Source organism: Accipiter gentilis, chromosome 1, assembly GCF_929443795.1.
Source record: "Accipiter gentilis chromosome 1, bAccGen1.1, whole genome shotgun sequence".
In the NCBI taxonomy this organism is placed as follows: Eukaryota; Metazoa; Chordata; class Aves; order Accipitriformes; family Accipitridae; genus Astur; species Astur gentilis.
The window spans coordinates 24,081,356-24,099,311 of record NC_064880.1 but is presented as its reverse complement, the minus strand read 5'-3'; the positions used below and the strand labels follow the sequence as shown (position 1 = coordinate 24,099,311).

Sequence of the window (17,956 nt, the reverse complement as noted above, 5' to 3'; positions counted from 1 at the left end):
AGGCATGTCCTGCTCTGTGTGCACTGTACCAGCTCTGGGCAGGTTCAGTAAGCTCTGGGCAGATGCTCAGCCAGTGAAGATCCTTGTGTGTCTTCAGGTCTCAGCACCTTGAGGTCCCTTATCATGAACCAGCTGGTAGAAAAGACACGGACAACACAGATATTCCACCTCAGCATTGGAAAAGAACCAGCCCCAGCTCTTCCTGAAGGGCTCTCCAGAGCAAGCCCTCTGGGAGTGCTCAGTAAAAGCCTGACGGCAGAGGATACGAACAGCTTTCATTCCTCATTTTAAACTGCCACAGTTGTTTTTTTTCCTCAAGTTAAGATATGGAGCACCCAGGACTCACTCTCTGGTACCACCGCACCTAACTGCCTTTACCTCAGATTTCACTGGGCCATGTATACGGACAATGCCAAAGTGCCTCCTGTCTTCCAGAAACAATTCAGTTTTTTCATACTGAGTCAGATGACATGGCAATTGGCTCAGAAACAGTAAGTATTAAGTCTCATGTTTGTACATATAGGTGTCCTTTGGGGACACATTCCAGCTCACGCACAAAAAGCAGAAACCTGGCACTTCACTTCCATGGGAATCAGCAGGCTACCTTCAGATCCCTCCATCAACTTGTCCCTGTGTCCTGCTCCCAGTCTAGCTTCCAGGGTTCCTTCTGCAGTGCTCTAAATGTATGTGCTGGGCTGAGCTTTTAAATATCTCAATATCTCCCCCCCCCCCAATTTCAGAGAATTCATTCCCACCTGCCTCACCACATGGCTTTTTGCTTCTTGATACAGAAGCTGTGCATCTCAAGAGGGTCAACACAGGATCTGCAGATCTAACAACTTGTACTTCATTTCAGCATTCAGTCACCTTCACACCTTTCTATTTCTGCTAGTGAGGACGAGTGAACTCTCAAGGTTTACACAAGGAGCCAGAGGCAGGTGGAAAGCAGGACCCTCCACCCCTTTCCAGGGGCTGCAGGGCATGGACTAGTCCAGACCCAGTCATACCACCACGTTACCTATCTGTCGTGATACAGAAAAATAAAAGGACAGCAGCTTTCTACATGGAAAAGTGAGAGCTGGGATTCACTCAGTAGAAAGATGTAAATAAAAAGCACTAGCAGAAAACCCACATGCTGGCTGCTGCTAACACCTGTCAGCACCACTGTGATAACATTTGTTTCGCACATGTCCTGGCTTGGCAGGCACCTGATTTACATTTTCACACTTTGTATCAGCTTTCTACACAGTTGTTCTCTAGCATATTGTTCATACATCAGACACCACTGTTGTCTTATTTTTCAGTGCTAAGTGACGTAACTAGTTTATTGCCCAGGACAAAACTCTTGCTCGGAAGTACACCTGAATCAAAACACGATAACCTTGAGGTAACATACGAATTAATGACATGGCAATTTTATTTTAAAAAGCCATTAACCTGTTAATAACTATGAGCCTATTTAATTTCCAGATTTCTCCCTGCTGCACTGTAATAACAAACTCTGCCTGTTTAATTAAAAATGGTAACAAGTAACTATGACTCCACTTGTCTTAACAGAATTGCACTCGTTTCTAGCAGTCTTAGATTTGGCCCAGAAGCCATCAAACTCATTTGTCCCATTTTCTAAGGTACCAAGGTAGGACAGACCTGTACCAGAACCCTCCATATTTGCACACTCCTTTGCTAATTAAACTCCTGTAAGGTTGTCTCATAGATCAGATGCTTTCTAAAAAAGACTGTGCTTTTATGTAGATGGACAGAGGACTGAACACAAATAGGTAGCTGTTTACACACCAGCTCAGCTGAGACTTTTAAAGTATTTTAAGTCCGCTGTTGTTTACCAAAATGTTAATTTCCTTTTGCCTACCTGCACTGTTAATGTGGAAAGTCAATTTCACAAAATAGTAGGATTTTTTGTCATTTTCATTGAAAACTGAGCTGAGGTATCCAATTATTACATAAGAGTATTTTTATAGCCTGTAGAAGGAAGCATAGGGAATCAGCTTTGTTTTGCTTTGAAACTACCCATCCTTATAAAAATAAAGTATGGTAACCATCTCTGCTACCTGGCCTGCAGCTAGACCATGCTGTACAAATACAGCCGTACATGCAAAATTGGTCTCATCAAACTTGAATGGAAAACCTCACCTGTAAATCTAGACTTACATGGCTCTGGGAACTCTTTCCATTACTAACACCTTAGCACAGGATTGAATTTTACTGGCTTTCAGGTAAAATATTATATTTTGCACTAACATAAACATACTCAAAGCACTTGGTTATTGGGACAAAAAGGATACAGAATTGCAAAGTGAATCAGGCTACAGGGGTTCTTGATGCGGGTACCAAAATTAGCACCAAATGACATAAGACTACCCTGCACTGAAAGGCATTTATATCACCTTACCTAACTGGTGTCTAGCATCAGGGAAGAGAAGCAGGTTTGAGGGCCAAGTCAGAGCAGAAAACCTCCTCCACAAAATCCAAACTACAGTCACCTACAGAGAAGAGTTCACAGGGTTAGGTGGATGTCTGTGAGTACCATTTGGTGAGTATGTCCAAAGATGCTCATGCTTCTGAATACACCAATCAGACCTGAACCAGCAGTGTCAACATGGTACCACATAGATGCATTGTTAACCCAACCGTTACCTGTACAAATGAGAGATCAAGCCTATCTGAGTGAGGACCTTCAGTCTGACTAGACAAAAAGAAGTGAAGGAGGGAAAGGCAAGTGGATCCTTGAAAGCCTTACAGCAAGTAGCAATCAAACCACAGTTGAAGCCCCCACATGAAAGCTCTCTCCTCAGAGATAGAGTCTTCAAAGGAGGGACTATATTCATCTAACGCTAGCAAAGCGCACCACCAAGTCAAGAGCAAGCAACCTATCAATGCTGCATTAGAGCACTCTGTAGTAGAACTTTTATTCTGGCCTACCAAGTGTCGGCGTTGCAGAGAAACGCCTGCCCTGGACAAGGAGGGTCCAGCCCAGGAAAACAGCCATGCTGAGGAAGTAGCTAAATGCAACTCTGTGACTCCCACAGCTGATAGGACCAGGCGCACCTTGAGGGGCAGCAGGAGTCATGAGCAGATCAACAAGCACAAAGAAAAACAACATTGAAAACTGATTTTACTGATTTTTTAGGCCCATGCTTTTACCTGGTGTCTGTGCCCAGTTTCATTTGCTGTGACTAAGCTGGTACGGAATGACTCAGTTGTGTGTCTGAGCCTTAACTGTATTCCAGCTTCAACCCTGAGGCAACAATGACACTACTTCCACTGTAAACGCCAAGGAAGTAATACACTTTGTCTAATTTCAGAAAATCTAGCTTCATTTTCCATTTCTCAGGTGACAGACACTAACAAAAAAAGTGAATGTTTAATTTAGAAAAAACAGTACAGATGGAAAAGGATACATGCTATTCTAGGTTCTATTTGCACAATACAATTTCTTTGGCTCCATCTACAAAGGTAGAATAAAAAAAAAATCCCTCATGACACACAGGCTTTACTGTGCTGACTAGCATTAGACACATGAGCCTCTCAGTCCAGTTCTCCATTAGAGCCAGGGACAAATGGCAAACTGAATCAATCCAAGAAAAAAAAACAACCCGCAACCGTTATTCTGCTTTAACCAGAGACTTCAAGAAACGTTTTATCTTGTAGTTTGTACAGAACGGATGTTTATTTAAATAACAGTGGGGTGACAGAAGCTGATTGGAAAAGAAAGCTTGATATTTTTAAAGATGAAAAAAACCCCAAATTCTACAGCAATTATAATTCAATGTCTCAACACCAGTAAAATATATAAAGCTTCCTGTCAAATGATTTCTCTCCAGCATGAGTTTTTGAACTGACATCACTAATTATGGTACTTTAGCCTCAGTGTAAGACAGTTTTTGTAGAACTAACATTATTTTGCTATTAAAATACTTTTTTAAAATAAAAAAGATACCTCAAACTAATTATCTTAACACCATACAAACTCTAGTGTAAGTATTGACCTTTTTGCTTCCTTCAGAAATTACAATCAACATCCATCCTGCAGATTCATCTCCTAAATTAATGTTTCCTTGTCAAAGCGTCATGCTTTTTCATTTATGGGTTGTAGCTAATTGAAATTCCTCCCAATCTGCTATGCAGATAATTATCTAAAACAGACTTCACCACCAGAGTATACATGCTCCCTTTGTTATACGGTAAACTGTACCATCATTATTTGTATTGTCATAGTGTTTAGATGTCCCAAATGATGCTGTGCTTTTCATCTGCTAGGTGCTGTACAAACACATAGTTATCTTAGCACTTCAGTATCAATAAAGCCATGTTCACGTTTAAGTGCTCTGTTGCTTGGAACTAAGCACACGTGCACACACATACACACAAAGTATTGCATGAAAAGCAGAACAGTCAGTCCTTATTGCCTGAAGGGAGGAGGGACATAAAAATGAAACCTTTTTATCCAAGATCATGTAAAATTTCAGAAGGAAGAGAAACTGAACTCTCAAATCTTCTGATCCAGGGTTGCAACTTCACAACTAGCTCACTTTCAAGCCTTTATATTATATACATGCCACAATCCAGACTAAGAAAACCATAAATTGAGTTGTAATAACATAGCTAGCGTTTCTTAATTACACAGTCAAAAAAGGGAAAGAAAAATATAGTCCTAGTTTCCAGAATACACTTGAAATACTTTCTCTCTAAAGAGAGATGAAAGGACAGGGAAGACAGACAACATGCAAACAGCAACAGCATAGTTAAAACCTACTGTCTTTACACATAGCTTTTTCATGTATATGATTATAGCCAAGAGAAAGGCAGGTAACTGACAGAATCATCCCTTTCACATCAGTGGTGGGCACAGTGCAGTAAACCAAGATTCTGAAAGAAGCTCCCATGGGTGTACTGAAGCAACTACTTGAAACAGCTATTTTTATATCTTCCTGAAGCAGCACAGAGGTGAATTATAAAGTACAAGGAATAATATTCCTGAAAAACAAGAAAGCTTGAATTCTAAGGTCTTGGAGAAAAATCACACAAGCCTTTCAGGTACAAAGCCATTAAAAAAATTAAACAGAGAAGTTCACCTGGGATAGATGTTACTGCCCCATTCACACAAAGCACGACAAAAGCAGCAGGATTTGTTTCCAGTGGAGTGGGATTCTGGTGGGAAGAGAAACTTAAACACAAAAATATTAAACTGGTCTTTTGGGGGAGTTTAAAGTGATATAAATTGAAGATGGAAAGCAATCAGGACTGAAACAGATGCTGATGAGTTATTGAAGGGAACCAGATTCAACTACATGTACTAAGCCAGGCCGCATCTTTATCTTCGTGAAGTGGTCCACACCAACTAGTATGCAATTCATCAACATTTTTGGCTTCTTCAATCAGCTTGGGGAATTTTTGTCAACATTTCTCTGATTTTCCCACTATTCTCCAGTAACATTACAGCCCCAAGAGATGGATCTACTAAGGACATGAAATCTCTGCTTTTTCATTACCCCCATCATCACTGCAACTTGTAAACACACTCTTTCATGCAAGAGAGGGCTTTCTTCATTACCATCTGCCTTCCCTCCATCCTCTTTCCCAGCTTCTGTACCACCTACCAGTCTACAACTCACAGGATATCAGTGGACAGAAAGTTAGTTTGTGGTGATTTATAATCAAAGAAAAACTTGAAAATTATTTGTTTGTTGATTGGTACAGCAGATGAGTAATTTTTGTCAAGAAATTCTTAAGTAATTGGGCTGTTGTAGTCAAACCATGTCCTCACTTACTTGTGCCAGTTTATCTGCCAATAAATGATCAATAATGAAGTTATTCCCCATTTGTCCCGAGTTAAATTGGCCACAGCTATTTTAAGTACTTCATGTTCAAATATTGCCACATTATGAAGTAGTGCTTTAAGATAAAAGTTACTGATGTATACTGCTAACATACTGCCAACCTGAAGGACTTTTTGTGTGGAGATTTATATAATTAATAGCAGATTGTTCTCATGTTTCTATTTCAGTAAACCACAGTGCTGTTGCCAATTCATAAAGCGGCTTCAAGATCTGTTCATGCTGAAAGACATTAAGACATAAGGGCAAGAAAATATTCACTTAAGTTTAAGGTCAACAATATGCCATGTGAAATATATACTGAAATGCACGAACTGTAAACGTACCACATTAAATATTCCATGAAGCTTTACTGGTTATGCTTGTTTAACTTTTTTATATATATGTGTATATATATGTCCGTGTGTATACAAGCACACAGACACACATATACATATATCTGTATACATACACACACTCACACACATGTATTTCCCCCAAAATAAACTTCAGATGCCTGGCAGTATTATCATAAAACAATTCAGATATTGCATGTGCCTCATTCTTTGGCCTGATTGCTATCACATGAACTTTGAAACAGGCTCCTGTTTCTAATTAGTAAGGACATAAAAGTGTTTGTGTAGGAGAACCCAGAGAGCCTATTATGCCGAGTCCTGTTCAGAGCCAATGTGGTTTTGTCATGTGTATGTTAAAACTGACACAGCCAAGTTTGGTTACAGTCCGGTAGAGCATCTGCAAGTAATTTACATAATTTCAAATGCCACAATGATAAATACATACAGCTCTGTGACAATCTGAGGGTTATGTCTGGAAATGAATGAAGAGAAAGCATTCAAAAAGAAGTAAGAATATTTATGAAGGAAACCATCATGGAATTGCTTAGACTGAATTTGGGGAAGGGTGGGAATGGATTGAAGAGGAAGAAGTCTAAAACATACTTCTAAGGACTTGAGCGGAACTTATTTTTTGCTCTCCTTATCCTAAGGAAAATTACTCCTGCCACGTGCTTACTGGTTATACATTTCATTTATATTGTACAGGCATAGCTGCCTGCCCATGGAAATACATTTGGACAGATGGAAAGTGGAAATTAGTTTGCTGATCACACAGCTTATCATAACTCCCCAAGGGAAAGCTCATTTTGGGTGGAGATTCATCCCAGCACAGATCTTATCTAATCAAGAATTAGCCTTACTAGCAATCCCAAATCAATCCCTTCAGAGCAGGTATTATTTAGAAGTACCCAAGGGAATCCTTTTTGTCTGTTTTCCTTTGAAGTTAGGAATCTCTCACTCCTACTTTGGATCTCCTCTAAGGAATGAGAAAAATGTGCAAAGCGGGACCTGCATTCACACTCTCACTGTGGCCAGTTCCAATAGTCCTGGTGGTAGAATTGCAGTTCAAGATCTTTTGGAGAAAGCTTAGGGTGCTGGTGGCCTCTAACCTGCTTTAACCATTCATACAAGCTCTAGGAAGTGACTATAAGGACGTGGTATAAGTTAGGAGGAATGTGTTTGGACAAGCAGTCTGCATTATGCACTTCTTGACTATTGCTGTCAGCCTCTTTATATTATTTTTTTATGAGCAGAAAAATTGCTCTAAATATTCAGTGCATATAAAAAGCCAGTAACAGCCCCCTTTGAAATACAGAAAAATGTGTACACTTGGAAGGAAAATTTTAATTTGGCAGGCTACAAATTACATTGGTATTTCTAACTTTCACATCAACAGGGACCATGAGCTGACTCCTTGCTGGTGACACCTCTTGTCAGGAGAGTCAGGTGATCTCTGTACAGTTTCTACTTAGTCAAAAGTTATCAACATATTTTTAGATCCGGATTTACACAGCCTACTCTCTTCAGCTCAACGCATTTCCCATCAAGTCCAGAGGAGAAATGTTCCAGTCAACCATAGCCAGACATGCAGCCCATAGGTGGGCAGAAAATGTACCTTCAAACCAGCCTCAGACCTCTCTAAGTTACAGTGGAAGAAGTAGGGATGAGGGAAAGCTAGTTAAAAATCCTGACTGGCTTGAGGATTGTGTGAGCAAAAATAGCTGTGACTTCTTGCCACAAAATCTTCAGCAATCACAGCCTGGAGGCCTGGCTATAAAGTCCCAGCACAACCATGATGGATGGGTTGTAGTGCCTTCATGATTTTTTCAAGGGATTGGAAAAGAGAAGGCATCCTTTTTGTTTTGCCTGGTCTCTCATCTCATTAATGGCCATATTTTACTATAAATTGAATGCCACAGTGAGTGTGAATGTACGTCCAACCTTGGACATTTTTCTCACTCCTTAGAGAAGAACTAAATCTATCTGGACACAGTTTGCTGAAATGCTGCTGGGAAAAAGAACATCTGAAAGAAAAAACAAGGAAAATCAACAGCAATAAAGAAGGCTGAATGAGCACAAATGAGCAAGAATATGTGATCCTAGTTAATCTCTTTCTCATTGTTCCGCATATTAAAAAAAAGGATCAATAACAAACAGCAAACATCCGCTTGTAGCTCAAGCCATGTCATTTCCATGGTTTATATTTTGAAGGCTGAAGTATTTACAGTTTCTGTGCAAACTAAAAGTATGCTTCCATGATGGTGAAAGAATTACAGCCCATAAATTGGGTACTATCACCTTCTGCTCAAGTGACTTCATAGTGGATTAACCTAAGCCATTTCACTTCACATTTGTGATGGACTAGGCACACCAGTTTAGTTTATATTTCTGATATGCAGGGGCCTTGCACAACCTAAATTCACATTCAAAGAATTTTACTTACTACCAGTGCAGCAAAAGCACTTCATAGTACCAGAGCGAAAGGTGCAGAGAGAAATCAATGCCCATACAGGTTGCTTTGGCAAGAGGAGGACACATCACAGGACAGACCTTACTCTCATTCTTCCTAGCTTATTCTTGTATGACTTCATTGCTTCCCACAGTGCTACTTGTGATTTTTGCATGTATAAGCAGGAGTAGAAAAAGGTGCAAATTGCCTGGAAACAGCCTTGAGAGGATGAGTAAAAATAAAAAATAAAAAATGAAAAGGGAAATGTGGAAATTCTTCAAGTAGGACTGCTTTCTGTACTTGCTTGCTGTACTAAAGATAGCCAAAGCCGCATCAAACACTTTTAATTATTCTACATAAACACCAGTTGAGATCACCACTGGGAGGAGCTACAATCCATCTGGAAAGAGAGGTGGCCATGAGTAGAAGTGGCATGTCAACAAGACACTATCCTTAAAACATGACATGTGACACAAAGAAGTTTGCAAACAGCTGGCTTTATACATATTTGTAGGCATATGTGGGCAGAACAGCCCACACAATGTTGGAGCAGTACTGTCAAACCACTCGTTCTGCAAAACAACAAAGCTTTGGGCTTGTGGCCATATGACTGAATATAGAGATTAGTCAATCATAAACCTAGAGATGCTCAACAAACTAAACCACCAAAGGGTTTACAGTGTTAGTGAACATTGATAAACACATCCAAAAATCATCTAGAACCATTTTATCTTTGTAGGACTTCTGACAAAATCCAGCACCTCTATAGAATACTTCTTACTCTGTTCACCCCTCTTCCCTGTAATTGCAGGTTTAGTAGGAATCCTAAACACCTTGGCTGAGAAAAAGAAAAAGGTACAGAGACTGAAATGGCCTAAACTGATCACCATTACCAGCTTTACCTGGTATAAAGAGTATTGCAGCAAATTACAGGCTTCAGCTGAAAAAAGCTCAACAAACAAGTTATTTCCTGCTTTTAAAAGTGTATTTCTGGGCTCCAAAATATACAGACTAATGATAAGCATTCAAAAAGCTTCCAGAAAGATATATAACCTGTAGACAAAAAAATTATCATTTTGTCCAAAACAGAAAATTATGCCTTGGTGGGGGGGAAAGCCACCCATGTTGACATTCCAAAGTCAGGATATTGGCTTTGTCCAAAACTGGCTAGTCAGTCTGGATCTATGCCTTCTACAACTATAGCTACCCATCTTTGTCTATTTTTATGTGCTATGCAGTCTATCAAGATTCAGCTAAGTACATACTTTTGTCTGGCAACTCCAATGAAGACAGGATTGGAAGACAAAAAGAGACAGGAGCTTGATTTTTTTTTAACTACTCTTTGATGCGCATCAAACAAGTGTCCCAATTATACCCAACCTATTCACACCATGACACACAAACATCTGTGCTTCCATGAAGGTGCACAAATGTATCTCAAAAAGACAGACTCACTCTTGTACTATTGTCAAGGTGAAGCAAGAAGTGAAAAGAAGGTGATGTCAGGGAAGCATCAGCCAAGCAATGTTTATGCTCAAGTTTGGCACCTGCTAAAGATCTGGAACAATCTCCTGTTAGTATTACTGAAAAAAACCACAACTAGTTTAATAAGAGAGTCCTATAAGGTTAGGAGATGTAGCATTAGGCAGTGCCAGGGACTACATGTGATTATTCAGATGACAACTTCCAGCTCCAACTCAATACTCTAAACCATCCCCTCAGCGTACTGAAAGTCTCTAGGACCAAGATGATTAGTTCTGGGAGCACATTTACCAAATCACTTGGCACAGGTTGCACCATAGCTGCTCTTTGCAAAGTTTTGGCACGGACACTGGGATATGCCCACACAGCACTGTCCAGTGCTCTACAGCATGACTGGATCCAGCTAGGCTTCCTGCAGCTGCCACAACCATGCCAGCCAGCCTGGCTAACTTGCACTGATGTTTAGTTGTTGTGGTTTAACCCCAGCCAGCCACTAAGCACCACGCAGCTGCTCACTCATTCCCTCCCCATCCAGTGGGACGGGGGAGACAATCGGGAAAAAGAAGTAAAACTCGTGGTTTGAGATAAAAACGGTTTAATAGAACAGAAAAGAAGAAACTAATAATGATAACACCAATAAAATGACAACAGCAATAATGAAAGCATTAGAATGTACAAACGATGCGCAGGGCAACTGCTCACCACCCGCCGACCGACACCCCGCCAGTCCCCGAGCGGTGATTCCCCGCCCCCACTTCCCAGTTCCTATACTGGATGGGACGTCCCATGGTATGGCACACACCGTTGGCCAGTTTGGGTCAGGTGCCTTGGTTGTGTTCTGTGCCAACTTCTTGTGCCCTGGCTGGGCATGAGAAGCCGAAGAATCCTTGACTATAGTCTAAACAATACTGAGCAACAACTGAAAACATCAGTGTTATCAACATTCTTCACATACTGAACTCAAAACATAGCACTGTACCAGCTACTAGGAAGACAGTTAACTCTATCCCAGCTGAAACCAGGACAAGAGTACAGGCACTACAAACAGGATGGTCAGAACCATATCCAGAACACCTGCACTTTGCCCTTTCTTAACCCACCTCCATAATGTGCTCCATGATCAGTCTTGAACTCCCACTACTAACCCCTGTTTTGTGTAACTGCTTGTAACAGAGATCAGAAAGGAAAAATTCCCTGTAGGAAGGATTACTAATTTAGTGAAATCCTGCAGGGACTCAAAAAAATCTGCAATAAAATAAAGCACGCTCTGGAGTTTTCAAAAGACTAGCAGGGTTTGAGAGAAAACAGGTACTCCCAAGCTGTCACTGCTCTTCTTCGCAGGAGCCAGCTCTGTGGAAAAACGCAACATTCTGATTTGTGAATGCGATCCAATTTTTTTAACTGGGCTGCTGCCCAACGTAAGGCATTAAAGAACTTCCCTGACTCAAATTATTTTCCCATTTTAGCTTTCTGGAAGGGGACTCTCTCCACTGACCAAATTTGTTATTTTGGTTATTCGCCATTTCCAAAAAGTAATGAAATGTTATTCATTTTAAGGGGTGGAGTGGTGGCTTTAAAGTGTAATTCTTTACAACAGTGAATTTACTTTTTCATTTGCAACTGATCAAATTCTGCAAGCAGAGTGTGGAAATTTGTTCAGCTCTCAGCTCACTATTATGCAGCCATGATTAAATCAATCAATCATTGTTATGAACCTGAAAACCTCAGTCAGAATTTTATTTTTAAAATGCTGTTCCCAGCTGCAGTGGATTCAGTTTTTACTGCATTACAGGACATTGCATTGGAAGTATGGCAGAATTCAACCAGAAGCTTTTTTAGTACACTATTTCAGACAGAGCCTCCCACTCCTCTCTCTCCCTTTTCTCGTATTAGGCATATTTCCTGGATGATCATTAGGCACATATAACTAGCCTCAGTCACCTTCTATCAAGAACTGAAAGAATTAAGATAGTTGATATGCATAGATCACTTCATAAATCAGACCCGTCTCAAAGGCATTGCTTGCTGAACAGTTACAGAAAACATATCCTGAAGTTATATGTGGCATTTTAAAGCTAATGCAGTATTTACAAAACTGAACTAATGAAACTAACACTTTCACTCAGTGTATCAACCAAACACAATATCAAAAAGTGCTGAAAACTGGCATATCAAGTCTCAATATATAAACTTTTTACAAAAAAAGAAAAACTCTCAAGCCATTACCCATTTCACAGGAGCTAAACAATAAAGCCCCAGACAACAATTTCAAGATCAAGCCCAGGATCCTTGAATAGAGAAGCACAAGTCCCTACTGCCTCTATCCAAAGATCAGGGACTTGGGCATACAAAGCTCTTTAGATATCTACTAAGATTTCCAAGAGCACCTAGCCAGGTTTGGTACTGGTTTCAGCTGGATAGAGTTAATTTTCTTCCTAGTAGCTGGTGTAGTGTTATGTCTTGGGTTCAGAATGAGAACGTTGATAACACACTGATGTTTTCAGTTGTTGCTAAGTAGTGTTTAGACTAAGTCAAGGATTTTTCAGTTTCTCATTCCCAGCCAGCAAGAAGGCTGGAGGGGCACAAGAAGTTGGGAGGGGACACAACCAGGACAGCTGACCCAAACTGGCCAAAGGAATATTCTATACCATGTGACATCATGGCCAGTATATAAACTGAGGGGAGTTGGGTGGGGAAGGATCACTGCTCGGGAACTAACTTGGCGTTGGTCAGCAAGTGGTGAGCAATTGCATTGTGCATCACTTGTTTTGTATATTCCAATCCTTTTATTATTATTACTGTGATTTTGGTATTGTTATTACTATCGTTATTAGTTTCTTCCTTTCTGTTCTATTAACCTGTTCTTATCTCAACCCACAAGTTTTACTTTTTTTTTCCTGATTCTCTCCCCATCCCATTGGGTGGGGGGAGTGAGTGAACGGCTTCGTGGTGCTTAGTTGCTGGCTGGGGTTAAACCACAACAGGTACTTCAAGTCAGGTGAAAAAAAAAAAGAAAAAAAAAAAAAGGATTTTAGGTACTTACCCTGTTTGAGCACATGTGAAAAATTTGCTAAACAACCATCAGCTTCATTCAGTGACCAAGTACAGTGTAAGGTCCAATTTCAGGTCTCACAGCTAAAAGCTGAACTGAGTATTTATACATGTTTCTGTCCCAGGAAGGTGGCAGCCAGCCACACTATCTCCCAGCGTGGTCCAGCCCGGTAGAGTCTGAGCATATACTATTTGGTCCAGAGAAACTCTGTCTGTCGTTCTTTATTGATTTTCACAGTATGCAACATGGACAGAGATCACACTGAAGAATCAATGCATGCTAGGCAACCCACACTGTTGAGAGAAGGTTCCTAAAAGCCCTAGTGTCCCTAGCAAAAAAAATGTCATTCATCCACGAAATTAAATGCAATATACATCCAATTCCTAGTATTTACCCTAGAAACCTAGTCCTGGAAACCTCAAATATGTGATCAGAGCACCCCTTCAGGAAATGGTCTTGCCAAACAGACTGCTCCTGGTGACTTCAGAAGGCTTACCCTGTGCAAGCTCTGCCCAATTCTAGACAGCAGATCACATAAGGACATGCTACATGTTCGTAGCAACACAGCTTTAAAGGACACTAATTTAACATATTGGGGATTTATGTACCTCCAAAAAAGCCAGAACTGAAAGCAGAAAGAAGGAATGCTGGTCTGAAAAACTTGTTTGTCGTCCCCCCCCCCCCGAAGTCTAGACCTGCAACTCAGCTACCATTTCACTGAGGAGGGTAATAATGTTTGCACTGCAACTTTTGTCAAGAAAAGATAAGTGATGGTTATGCAATACAGTGTGAGAGACTGATCTAATCTACTTGATGCCTTTCAAACTGCTTCTTCTGCAGCCAGCCTCCAAGATTGAAAGAAACATGTTACCACAACCATGAAGAAAAGGTGTAGCAGCAACAGTTACAGAGATCCCTCTGAAGGTCCCAAACTCCTCATGGTTTGCAGCACAGCTGCCATTACCAGCTCTGCCCCATGCCCAGAACTGCTTGCTAAGCCAGAACTGCTCTTCAGACTCTGAATGGTGGTGGCCACGAGGTACTGCCAACAGGCAGTCTACCTTCTCTGTGCAGCTTACGCTACGCAGACAAGCAGTGTAAGACAAGGGAATTAGAGCTTCATAAACTGTATGCTTTCGCATTGAACAGGCAAAGGAAGAGCTTGCTTTGCACTTAACATCAAAATTTTCCTGTTTCTTTATTAAGTTACTAAGATTAACTACAACTTCAATAATAAACCACTGTCTAGCTTCTTATAAAACACAGCAAAAAAATAACCAGAACAAGAGGGCCTTCTCCTTCAGAATAACATCACATGATTTTATATTTTTAGATTAAAGAGCCACATTGATAGAGATTAAAATAATAAGAAACTTGTTTGCTTGTACCTCTAAACCCTTCTCTGGGTTTTAAAATGGAGGACTCCTTCCTTGTTTTGAGCACATTTCCTCTGCGTTTCACAAGGTGGTGGCTGCCTGCTGCTTGAGAAGGTTCCCTTTATAGAATGCTGAACAATGAGTTTGGAAAAGTTTTGATTGATAATAGCTTACATATGGCGTTACAGAAAAGGAGTCTATTTTAAGTATCATTCTTCTCCAAGAAGGGATTTTAAAGAGGCACCATGTGCTCCAAACTTGCTGGCAACATGTTGAGCCCCCTCTCAAAGCCCGCCTCTGGAACTGCTCCCTAGCTTGTGATGGAAACAAGTAATCCTTACTAACATTCAGAGAGTGGCGGAAGTACATTTTATTTCCTATGCTTGTGAGGTTTTGAGAATATGGCAGGACTGGTATATAACATGCAATTCTGAAGAAGATTCCTAGAAAACATTTATACACTGTTGTCAGGTATACAAATCCAGAGCAATAGATATATTTCTTCCACATAAACCCAGAGAAAGGGAAAAGATACTTGGTCATCATTCAAGCCTACTCACTATTGTTTGAGTTCTTAAAATTTATTTATAATACATTACTACAAGGAAAAATGAGTTTTAGTTAAAGAGACATTTTGAAATGTATTTGACCAAATATCAGGGAAAAGAAAGTGCCTGAAACCTTTTTATTAAGATGAACCTTCAGGTCTTTCTCACTTTTCATCAAGATCTAATCCCAAAACATAGTGTTAAAGGCATCACACTGACACATGTTGACTTTCAGATAAGAAGTTCATGTTTCTGACCACAATCAAGGATTCCAGGAATTATTCTTTCAGTAAATAATAGGCAGGAAGGACATAGTGACCTTGCAACATTTCAACCTGCACTGAGAGCAGTCTGCCAACTTAAATTTTGCCTAAGATTTCTACAATTATATAGCATTTCCATTTCTAAACAGTTGCACTGCTTTATGAAACTTTCTAATATTATTCACAGAAGGGTGAAATAATCCCTATCAACTTTACTGATTACAAAAACTTCCAAAATCAAAGTAAGATTATCCTTATCAAATTTTGTAAGAAAAGAAGTATTAGTTTGTAGCCACTTATAAACACTTCTGTAAATGTCTACAGCTATGACAAATCACTTGGAACAAAACAAAAAAACATGCAGGTAGGCATTTTTTTGCTTATGAATTTTCTCTGAATTAAATATGTTTGCTATAAATATATTATCAACATTGTTCATGTACAAAACCGTTTGTTCATGGTAACAAGAGCACTAACAATTATGTCACCTGTGACAGGTCACTTGATAAAGTAGAGGACAGTGTTTCTGTTTCCCGGGTATCCACAATTTCGCATAATGGAAACAACATAAAGGACTTCAAAGTGGCTGGTGTGGGAAGGGAACAATGAAACAACTTACCTTCCTTTAACCATAAACCAGGTTCTTAATTTTCAGATACTGATTGGTAGAGATATGCATACAAAGAGTTAAACTTTGAAATATCATGCAAGTTGCATTTTTCTTCTGCATACGTGTAAGCGAGTAAACACTACAAAAAAAGTTAAGTCATCTGCTTTACTTACCCCGCGAAGCTTTTGACATTGTGATCATCAAACATCAGAGGTTCGTAAGGCTATTCTTCATTGTGATGGAAAAATATGGTGGTTATCAAAACAGCAAACTATTTACGTATTTTTGGTTAAACTACTTCAGTGCTTGCATACTTTTTCCTAGCACCAGCATGAATTAACTACAGGCTAATTCTGTAAATATACAAGGCCAACGCTATCTCTAAGGTACAGCAAAGATTATTTTGGTCTAAATTAAAACCACCTGATTTTTAATGCAAAATAATGAAAAAGTCATGTGCACATCCATTCCTCCAGAGTTCGGTATTTTTTAAATGTCAAGTCAGAGACAGCATTGGTGCCTTCTGCCTGATTCAAAGAAATGTTTTAAGGAAGTTAACTTCACTGAGCTCGTAACACAAGCAAGCAAGCAAATGAACAAAACAAGTTAGCATTGGACAGTTCATAATGTCAGCACCATTGTTCACATCTATAACTAGAGGTAATCGCGCTCCTCAGTCTTTTAAGGGATGGGTGACTTTGTACAGCATTCATAGCAATAGCTTGTACTGAGAACATGGAAAGCATTAGTTTAGGCAAAAACCTTGGCAGAAGGACAGATTTCAGCTTTACATTGTAATCCTGTGCAATTAATCATGACATTATGAAGTGCAAATACCTCAGTGTCTCACTGCCAGATCTTGCCATTTTAGAGGTATTTTACATTGTGATATTTTCCTCATCCTTGTGAGAGCTCTTCCTTGCCCCTCAGTAAAACTTCCTTTTCCCTTCTGAGCAACAATGCAGGTAGAATCTTCTAGATGTGTGGCACAAAGGTATTTTGCAGATTCAGGGAATATCAAAGAGCACACACACAAACTCCTTTTCCCTGATACTTCCAGCTCCAGGAACAATGCTTACTAGAAAGGCAATTCATTTCCCTGGAAGAAAACAAGGAGTGGATAAATGCTACCACCAGGGAGCATTTCATATTCTTCATAAACAGTCAATTCAAGTTAGTGCATGCAGACTCACACAATGTAACTGCAATGCTAAGGAAAAACATATGCTTTCCATATAGAAACAATAAAAACTTTCCAAAACTGTCTTACAAGATTCTCTTTCTTCTTCAGCCTGTGACAATGCAGTCTAATCACAAGGAGACTTTTAGGAGAATCATGCAAAAATGTTTGCCACAACTGATGCTGAATTGTTCCTTGCAGCATTTTGAAGCAGTTTCCTTTCCAATGAGCTATGGTCATTACATCCTGGTGCTTCGTTTATTTTTCCAGGAAAGGTTCCCTAACCCAAGCCAGTTTGGCTGAAACACAGTTGCTCCATTCCTTGCCTCTGCTGCCTCAACCATGTGAAACACAATCACTTCAGGGAGGAGAGATCCACCACGTCTGTTCTGACCCCCTTTATTACAAACTAGACAAGCTGATGGCCTGGCTGGTAGAGGTCAGAAGAGAGTCTGGGCCTTGCATAGCTTGAAAATTTCCATCTCAAAACCTAAGACTGCAACTGACTGATAGCGTCAAACCAACACTCCCATCCACCATGTCTCTGCAACATCCTTCCCATAAGCACCTTAAATGGATAATGCTAAAATTAGTGTCCAGAAAAAACTGTGACTGTCTTGTAGAAAAAAGGAGGTTTTATTTTTTTTAAAGGAATAAATGTAAGACAGTAAGATGGCTTTTGAAGAGAGACACAAAACAGATTTACCAACTGGAATTTCAATTGTAACTAAAAACAGTGACACACGGACCTCCACATAGGGATGTTTACTTACTCAGGCAGCCAGGAGCACAGCTTTACGGTCATCAAG

The 17,956-nt window shown here is 40.0% G+C and overlaps 1 protein-coding gene across 4 annotated transcripts in view; it reads right to left on the bottom strand.

The window, feature by feature from the left end:
* The window catches only part of SPATS2L (spermatogenesis associated serine rich 2 like), a 143,290-nt gene extending 129,969 nt beyond the window's left edge, over window positions 1–13,321 (bottom strand). For 2 of the 4 annotated variants that reach the window (XM_049808486.1, XM_049808495.1), the window contains exons 1-2: window positions 13,162–13,321; window positions 2,408–2,498 (exon numbers count right to left, since the gene is read on the bottom strand). The gene's annotated coding sequence lies outside the window, so the exon portion shown is untranslated. The remainder of the gene's footprint in view (window positions 1–2,407; window positions 2,499–13,161) is intronic. The other 2 variants (XM_049808504.1, XM_049808533.1) reach the window with 1 other exon arrangement.
* Between the last annotated feature and the right edge of the window lie 4,635 nt (window positions 13,322–17,956).